This window comes from Jaculus jaculus, unplaced genomic scaffold (assembly GCF_020740685.1).
Source record: "Jaculus jaculus isolate mJacJac1 unplaced genomic scaffold, mJacJac1.mat.Y.cur u25, whole genome shotgun sequence".
Taxonomy (NCBI): Eukaryota; Metazoa; Chordata; class Mammalia; order Rodentia; family Dipodidae; genus Jaculus; species Jaculus jaculus.
In genome coordinates this window covers 2,858,390-2,867,932 of record NW_025423515.1, presented here as the reverse complement: position 1 = coordinate 2,867,932, position 9,543 = coordinate 2,858,390, and the positions used below count along the sequence as shown (strand labels likewise).

General features: G+C 38.8%; 1 pseudogene; it reads right to left on the bottom strand.

Annotated features, from left to right (window-relative positions):
• Positions 1-971: 971 nt before the first annotated feature.
• LOC123457525 lies at positions 972-1,724 on the bottom strand (annotated as a pseudogene).
• Between the last annotated feature and the right edge of the window lie 7,819 nt (positions 1,725-9,543).

Here is a 9,543-nt window from a genome sequence, read left to right as displayed (position 1 = left end):
CATTTCACAATGCAATAGACAATACTTCCACAGATATGCCATCTAGTAAAACTTAGGAGTGGCCTGCCTTACACACATTTCTTTTTCCAAATCTTCAAGCCTTGGGAGATATATGCTCCACTGTGGGATTTTTTTTAAATAAAGACTCTTATTTCCAAAGGTTATATAAGAAGACTTTTTCATTCTAAAATAATGTGAAAGCAGATGAATCTGCATCTAAAAAAAAAATATCTTACTGAAAGTCAAAGCTAATGCAATATGCCATTTCTAAACTAGTGATAAATTTTAAACCAAACTCTTCAAAATGGCAGCCTATTAATTTAAACATGTATATGACCATTGTGATCTGGTGCCTGTAAGATATAAAAATATAACCAGAACTATTTTAGGGAAAGTATGTATTCATACAGAATGAAGACACCTCTAAATTTAATTCTTTGAATTACACTCATTAATAAAGATTCATTTTATCACCAAGAGCACTGATGTCTTTAAATCAACAAAAACTGAGAGGGTCTGGGCTTGTTTCATATAACAGTGTAGTTACAATAAGGCACCACGTGGTATTTCCAAGCCATAGCCACTGTGTCTTAACCATTACATAGAATGGCAGAAATATGCTGCTATTAACTAGTTACTTTATACTCTTGTTCCCATTCTGTACTTATATTTTTTCTGCATAACAGGGAAAAAAATGTACAAGACCTGTTAAATAAACATCTCTCCCCAATTTACAAGAAAATAATCTAGAAATATACAAGAAACCAAAACTTTATCCCAACAACAATGTATCCCTGTTGGAGCCCAGGAAGGAGCAGAAGGCAGGGGGCCTACTTTCTATCAGAGGCACATAGGTTCAAAGGTTCTCAGGCAAATTCGCGGTTAGAGTAACTGAGAGCAAGGAATTGGACATTTCCCCCACAGCTGATTTCTCAATTAGTCAGCCCAATTAAATATTTCAAAACGTGTTCCTAGTCACTGCTGTCATCATCATCATCATCAGATACATCGTTTAAAGGAGACTTCAGTGACTGACTGTAAGAGTCTGATCTAGTGGGCTGGCACGTGGCCATGTCCCTGGTGGAAAGCAGGTCATAGCAGAAGTCACAAATCCGCACGGGCTTAGAAGACTGGTTCGGAAGAAGAAATCTCTTTTCAGAGCAGGGTCCACAAACAACAAACCCACATTTTCGGCAATGGTGATGATGATTAACAGGTGTAAATTTTGCTTTCTGACAGTACATACACACAGTGGCTTCAGAGTCAGGAACTCAGACAGCAGCATGCTCATTACTGGGTGTCTTCCCACTTTTGGAGAGTAAATCAGTAACACATTTATTTATGTGATTCATCCATTCTGACGTCTCGGTGGCGGTGGCAGCATACAATGCATACAATTTAGTTGGTGTCATGATAAGCCACCCATTCCTTAATTCTGCTTCATCTTTAATGGAATAAATGGTGACATTCTCTAAGGGGATATAATCCCCTTAGATGTTGTTGTACTTTTTCTTCGGGATGACAATGTTGCCATATACAAGAATATCATTAAATAGGAAAAAATTGCCTTGCCTTAGGCTTCTTTCTGCACAACTTAGTCAATACTCCTTCTTCAATTAGACGCGCCCAGGTATAGTTAGGGGTTGACCAGCTGCTCCAAAGCAATTTTCAACTATACTTATGCGTCTGGTATTTGCTTCACTGTTTGCCAAACAATCCACCATCTTTCGGTAATAGCCCAGCTGGGCGCAGGTGGTGGTGGCAGATGCCCCGAAGTTTCAACTCTTCCTGGGTGCGGGCTCCGGGCATAGACTCTGTGCGCTCCTCCACACACACACCTTGGCCCAGCCTCACAGGGAGTGCGCAGCCCCACGCCACAGGCACGATCCAGATGCAGCGGGAGGGCGGCAGGACAGCTCAGTTCGCAGGTGACGCCTTGCCCCTCCGGCAGAACCCCACAATGACCGTTCGGGTGATCTTCCCTCTGAGGTGCAGGCGGGTACGCGCCTTTAGTTATCCATTCTTCTAGAGATGGATATCTGGGTTGATTCCAGCTCTTAGCTCTTACGAATTGAGCTGCTACAAACATGGTTGAGCAAATATCTCTGGTCTGTGGTTTCATGGTTTTAGGGTAGATGTCCAGTAAGGCAATAACTGGGTCTACTGGTATTTCTATAGTCAGCTTTTTCAGGAGTCTCCATATTGCTTTCCAAAGTGGTTGTACCATCTTACATTCCCACCAACAGTGGATGAGTGTTCCTACTTCTCCACATCCTCACCACCATTTTTTTTTCATTTGATTTTTCATGTTTGTTATCCTTTTGGGGGTAAGGTGGAATTTCATAGTTGTTTTAATTTTCATTTCCCTGATGATTCAGAGATGATGAACATTTTCTTAAGTCTATGTTTGCCATTTGTATTTCTTCTTCTGTGAACTGCCTGTTCAGATGTTTGACCTATTTTGTAAGTGGGGTGTTTGACTTTTTAATATTTGGATTTTTGAGTTCTTTGTAGATTCTAGAGATTAGTCCTCTGTCAGTTGGATAACCAGCAAATATTTTCTCCCATTCTGTGGGTAATCTATTGGCTTTACTTATTTTATGCTTGTCTGTAAAGAAACTGTTCAGTTTCATGTGATCCCATTGGTTGAGTAACTGTTTAAGATTGTGAGCTACTGGGGTTTTGTTCAGGACGTCTTCTCCCATTCATATATCATGGAAAGTACTTCCTATATTTTCTTCCAGTAGGAGTTGAGTTTCTGGTCTTATATTGGTGTTTTTGATCCATTTGGACTTGAGTGTAGTACATGGCAAAATGTGTGGATCAAGTTTCAATTTCCTTCATATACTTATCCAGTTTCTCCAGCACCATTTGTTGAAGATGCTGTCTTTTTTCCAGCATATATTGTTAGGGCCTTTGTCAAATATCTAGTAGGTATAGGTGCTTGACACAAAGTCCAGGTCCTCAAATCTATTCCATTGGCCTATACTCCTGTTTTTATGCCAGTACCATGCTCTTTTTATTACTGTGGCTTTGTTATATAGCTTTACATCAGGTATGCTGATGCATCCAGAGGTATTTCTTTTGCTGAGTATATGTTTGGGTATGCGAGGCCTTCTGCCTTTCCATATGAAATTTGAGATCATTTTTTTCTATCTTTGTGAAGAACACTGTTGGGATTTTAATTGGAATTGCATTAAACCTGTATATTGCCTTTGGCAGGATTGCCATCTTCATAATTTTAATTCTGCCTCTCCAAGAGCATGGGAGGTCTTTCCATTTTCTCAGGTCCTCCTCAATTACGTTTTTGAGTAGTTTTATGTTTTCATTGTATATATTGTTCATTTCCTTGATTAACGTTATTCCAAGGTATTTTGTTGTTGTTGTTGTTATTGAAAATGGGACCATGTGCCTTATTTCTATCTCTGTATCTTTGTCATTTGCAAATAGAAAGGCTACTGATTTTTGTGCATTGATTTTCTATCCTGCTACTTTGCTATAGGAGTTAATTACCTTCAGGAGTTTTGGGATGGAGTCTCTAGTGTCTCTTACATATACAATCATGTCATCAGTGAATAGACCTAACTTAACTTCTTCCTTTCCAAATTGTATCCCTTTTGTTTCCTTTTCCCATCTTATTGCTTGATCTAGAACTTCCAGTACTATATTGAAGATAGAGGTGAGAGTGGACAACCCTGTCTTGTTTCTGATCTTAATGTGAATTCCTCCAGTCTCTCTCCATTAAGTATTACTTGGGCCCTACGTGCTTTGTATCTTGCCTTTATTATATTAAGATATGAACCAACCATGCCAATTCTCTCCAATGTTTTGATCATGAAGTGATGTTGTATTTTGTCAAAGGCCTTTCTGCATCTATTGAGATGATAATGTGGTTTTTGTGTTTACCCTTGTTTATGTGGTGTATTACATTGACAGATTTCTGTAGGTTGAACCACCCCTGTTCCTGGGATGAATCCCAGTTGTTCAAGGTGGATAATGCTTTTGATGTGTTGTTGGATTTGGTTTGTGAGGATTTTGTTCAGGATGTTTGCATCTAGGTTCATCAGGGAAATAGACTGGGAGTTGACTTTTCTTGTAGCATCTCTGCCTGATTTTGGAACTAGGGTGATACTAACTTCATAAAAGGAGTTGGGTAGCTTAACTTGATCTCCAATTGTGTGGCACAGTTTGAGGAAGATAGCTTGAGTTCTTTCAGGAAGGTTTGATAGAATTCAGCTGAGAAGCCATCTGGTCCTGGACTCTGGACTCTTCTTTTTTTTTTTAGGGAAGTTTTTTTTATTACTTTTGAAATCTCAATGAGTGTGATAGGTTTCATTAGGAGATTAATCTGCTCTGAGTGTAGCTTTGATAGATGGTATGCACCTAGGAATTTATCCATCTCCTCCACATTGTCCAGTTTTGTGAAGTAGAGGTTTTTGAAGTAAGTCCTGATGATTCTCACAATTTCACTTATGTCTGTTGTGGTCTCTCCTTTTTCATTTTAAATTTTGTTAATTTGAAAGCCTCTCTCTCTCTCTCTCTCTCTTTTTTTTTCTTAATCCAATTGGCCAGGGTTAGTCAATCTTCTTTATTTTTTCAAAGAACCAGCTCTTTGTTTTGTCAATTGTCTTAATTGTTTTCTTAGTTTCTAATTTATTAACTTTGGCTCTGATTTTAAGTATGTCTTTCCTTCTGGAGCTATTTGGGTTGGATTTTTCTTGCTTTTCCAGTGCCTTTATGTGGATGGTTAGGTTATTGATTTGGAATCTCTCTGTCTTTTTTATGAAGGCATTGAGTACTATGATTTTTCCCCTGAGGACCGCCTTCAGTGTGTCCCTTAAGTTTTGGTACGATGTGTTCAAATCGTCATTCATTTCTAGAAATTTTGCAATTTCATATTTTATTTCATCCACTATCTAATTATTGTTATAAAGTGTGCTGTTCAGTTTCCAGTGCCAGTGGTATTCTTGGTGGGTCTTTTGTTGTTAGTTCCTAGCAATATAGCATTTTGACCTGATATCATGCAGGGAATTATGTCAATCTTCCTAAATATGTGGAGGCAGACTTTGTGACCCATTATATGGTCTATTTTGGAGAATGTTCCATGGGCTGCTGAGAAGAATGTGTAGTCTGTAGATTTGGGATGAATGTTCTGTAGATGTCCATTAGGTCTAAGTGATCTATGGTTTTGTTGATCTCTTACTTCCCTGTTGAGTTTCTGTTTGGATGATCTGTCTATTACTGATAATGGTGTTTTGAAGTCCCCAACTATTATGGTGTTGGTGGTTATTTTTGTTTTATTGTCAAGTAGGTTTTGGTTTATGAACTGTGAAGCCTCTGTGTTTGGTTTATACAGATTTATGATAATAATATCCTCTTGATGGATCAGTCCCTTGATAATTAGGAAGTGGCCTTTTTTGTCTTTTTAATTTTTTTTTATTAATTAGTTTTGCATTCAGCAAATACAGTCGGTTTGGTACCATTATTACGCTCATCTGTGACTTACCCCCTCCCCTCTAGCTCCTCCTTGTTGAGGTATATGGGTCGTGCATTGTGGAGTTAGCCCAAGTTATGGGTAAGATAAATGTCCCCGCATATCATGACCCAACATGTGGTTCTAACATTCTTTCCACCCCCTCTTCCACAAAATTTCCCTGAGACATGTTGGGTTCATTTATGGTCTGCTTCAGAGAAGAGGTGTTGGGGGCCTCTGAGGCTCTGGCTCTCTGATGTGGTAGGAGTTGATTTTTCTCTGTGTTGGTCTCCTCCCCCTTTCTGGTGGTATCCAGTTCATCAGGAAAACAGTACCCTTGCTTGTTTCGCCAATTTTTCTTGGTTTCAGCAGGAGCCCTTTTGAGGTATGATGGAGTGGCTCTATCCTTAGGATCTACACATATCTGAAAAAGAAAAGCATATTCTCCAAAGAGAGTAAGTTAGCACCAAGACAAATAAGATTACCCTTACATTTTTATACAGAATTTAATAGGTGTAGGTCTTCTTATACTTCATGATTGATTATAGCTTGATATTGGAGAGTGGGCTAATGTTTGGATATGGATCTGACTTGTTTCCCAGCTCCAGCTATGGGACCCATACCACTGAGGGGATCAGTTAGCCAAATCAAGAGCAGTTGGTTCCCTACCAAGGCTGTGTGCCACTATAGCACTTGTGTGGGCATCACAACAGGTTTTTTGCTGCTAAGTAGGTTAGACCATGAGTTGCTTAGACAGATATTGGTTATTTCCACCAGTCGCCCATGTAGCACCATCTGGCACTAGACAAGCTGACTCTTGGGGACTGACTCTCTCCTAGCTTCCAGCCATGCCATTTTACATGTCAACTGCATATGGTGTCTTCAACAGTAGGGTCTTACCACTAACCTTAGGTGGGTCATCAAATAATCTGATGGAAATCTGTCTGTCTTTTAGGAAACCTTGTATGACTCTCTGATCAAAAGCTCATTGTGGATGATAGCCCCATGCTGGTACTGAGAGTTATAGGTCAGTGCCCACTAGGAAAATGAGGAAAAAGATAACTAATACATAAAAGTTGGAGAGAAGTGAGAGAGAGGGAGGAAGGGAGGGAGGGAGGGAGGGAGGGAGGGAGGGAGGGAGGGAGGGAAGATGTAGAATATTAAGGTTAGCTTTGATCCTACACTCTCCAGTGTCTTAAGGTTCAGGTGTTCCCTGTAAGGGCCTGGTGAAGGTTCAGCCATTTGGTCTGCCTTTTAAGGAGTAGAATTTTATGGTACCATTGTCATTTGGGTCTAGATTTGTGTTTACCACCACTTCGATGTCCTCCCCTCCCTCCCTATCCATCCTCGTTTCTAGTCCACGAGAAGCTTGCTGGATATGTAAGGTATCTTGGATAGATTCAGGTTAGGTGCTGAAGATGAGTGAGACTATGTGGCGAATTTTTTTTTTTTCCTTTGATTGGGTAAGTTCACTGAGAATGATCTGTTCCAGGTTAAATCAGTTTTCCTAAAATTTCATTGTGTTGTTTTTTCTTACTGCTGTATAGAATTTAATTGTGTGATATACCACATTTTACTTATCCATTCTTCTAGTGACGGACATCTGGGTTGATTCCAGCTCTTAGCTTTTATGAATTGAGCTGCTACAAACATGGTTGAGCAAATCATTCTGGCCTGTGGTTTGAAGGTTTTAGGGTAGATGCCCAGTAAGGGAATAACTGGGTCTGTTGGTATCTCTATAGTCAGCTTTTACAGGAGTCTCCATATTGCTTTCCTAAGTGGTTATACCATCCTACATTCCCCCCAACAGTGGATGAGTGTTCCTACTCCACTTTTCATTTTATTTTCATTTGATTTTTTGATGTTTGCTATCCTTATTGGGGTAAAGTGGAATCTCATAGTTGCTTTAATTTGCATTTCTCTGGTGATTAAGGTTGATGAACATTTTCTTAAGTGTGTGTTTTCCATTTGTATATCTTCCTCTGTGAACTGCCTGTTCAGCTCTTTGCCCCATTTTTTGAGTGGGGTGTTTGGCTTCTTACTGTTTAGATTGTTAAGTTCTTTATAGATTCTAGAGATTAGGCCTCTATCAGTTGATTTTTTTGTTTGTTTGTTTAAAGCCGATTTGTCTGATATTTATATAGCTACACCTGCTTATGTCTTATTCCCATTTGCTTGGAATATTGTTTTCCACCCTTTCACTCTGAGGAGGTGTGTGTCTTGAGTGGTGAGGTGGGTGTCTTGAAGAAAACAGATTAAGGGGGTTAATTTTTCAATCCATCCTGTTAGCTTGTGTCTCTTGCTGGGTGAATTAAGGCCATTAATATTTAGGGTAATGACTTTGAGATATGATTTGATCCCTGCCATATTGTGATGGTATATGTGGTTTGGTGTTTTCATGGACTTTGATGTTTTTTCTGCCTACTCTGAGTTTGCTTATTATGATCTCGTTCTTGTAGGCATTTGAATTTTTTTTTTTATTTGTTTCTTCTTTGTGGGGAATTTCCTGAAATACTCTAGGTAGGATTAATTTTGTGTTCATACATTTGTAAAGCTCAGTTTTGTCATGGAAATTTTTTATTTCACCATTTTTTATAAGGGATAATGTGGCTGGGTAGAGTAGTTTGGCTTGGAAGCCATACCTTCTTAGAGTTAGTTTTTCATTCTAGCCCCTTCTAGCTTTCAGTGTTTCCATTGAGAAGTCTGGAGTAATTCTGATGGAGTTACTTTTTAAAGTAGTGTGCTGTTTTTCCCTAGCTGCTTTTAGGATTTTCTCTTTGGTGTCAATGTTTAGAGTCTTAATGACAATATGTCTTAGAGAGTTTCTCCTTTGGTCCAGTTTGTTTGGAGTTCTGTTAGCTTCTTATATATTGATTGGCCTTTCTTTCTAGAGACTGAGGAAGTTTTCTTCAACTATTTTGTTAAATAAGTTCACCATGCCTTTGGTCTGAATTTCTTCTCCTTCTGGTATTTCAATGGTCATGATATTAGGACGTTTAAGTGTACCCCTCAATTCCCTCATGTTCTGTTCACAGAAACTTTTGAACTTCCTGAAATTTTTGAATTCTTGAACTGTTTCTTCCAAACTCTCTGTCTGTTATGAAGGCATCCAGTGCTATGAAATTTCCCCTGAGGACTGCCTTCATTGTGCCCCATACGTTTTGATATGATGTGTTCTCATTGTCGTTCATTTCTAGAAATTTTGCAATTTCATTTTTTATTATGTCCACTATCTATTTATTGTTTAAAAGTGTGCTGTTCAATTTCCAGGCACTGATGGAATTCTTGGTGGGTCTTTTGTTGTTAATTTCTAGCAGCATAGCATTGTTATCCAATATCATTCAGGGAATTATGCCAATTGTCCTAAGTATATGGAGGCAGGCTTTGTGACCCAGTATGTGATCTATTTTAGACAATGTTCCATGGCCTGCTGAGAAGAATGTGTAGTCTGTAGATTTGGGATGGAATGTTCTGTAGATGTCTGTTAGGTATAAGTTAACTATGGCTTTGTTGAGCTTTCTTACTTCCCTGTTGAGTTTCTGTTTGGATTATCTGTCTATTACTGATAATGTTGTATTGATTTTAATAGGGCCTATGGAAATAGTTCAGCAGTTAAAGTACTTGCTTTCAAAATCTATGGGTCCCAGTTTTATTCCCTAGTACCCACATAAACCTAGATGCATAAAGTGTCACATACTTTTGGTGTCCATTTGCAGTGGAAAGAGGATCTCCCTCTGTCTCACCTTCTCTCTCTCTTTACCCTAATAAACATGTTTTTATTTTTAAATTTTTTGATACTGATGTTATTACGTAAAGAACTCATACGAATCAATAAGTTTATATCTGAAACTGAAATGGCCAAAGATAAAAAGGTTGATAAAATGGGTCAATGAGGAAAATACTTTCTGCCTGATGACCTGAGTTCTGATGCCCAGAACGCATATAAAGCAAAATACATAGCATGGTTGCCACAGTCTCAGCTTACATGAGAAAAGACAGAGAAGAATCATAAAGTTCTGGGGCCAGAGAGCCTGTCAAACACAATAGTGAGCAACAAAAGAGCCTCAACA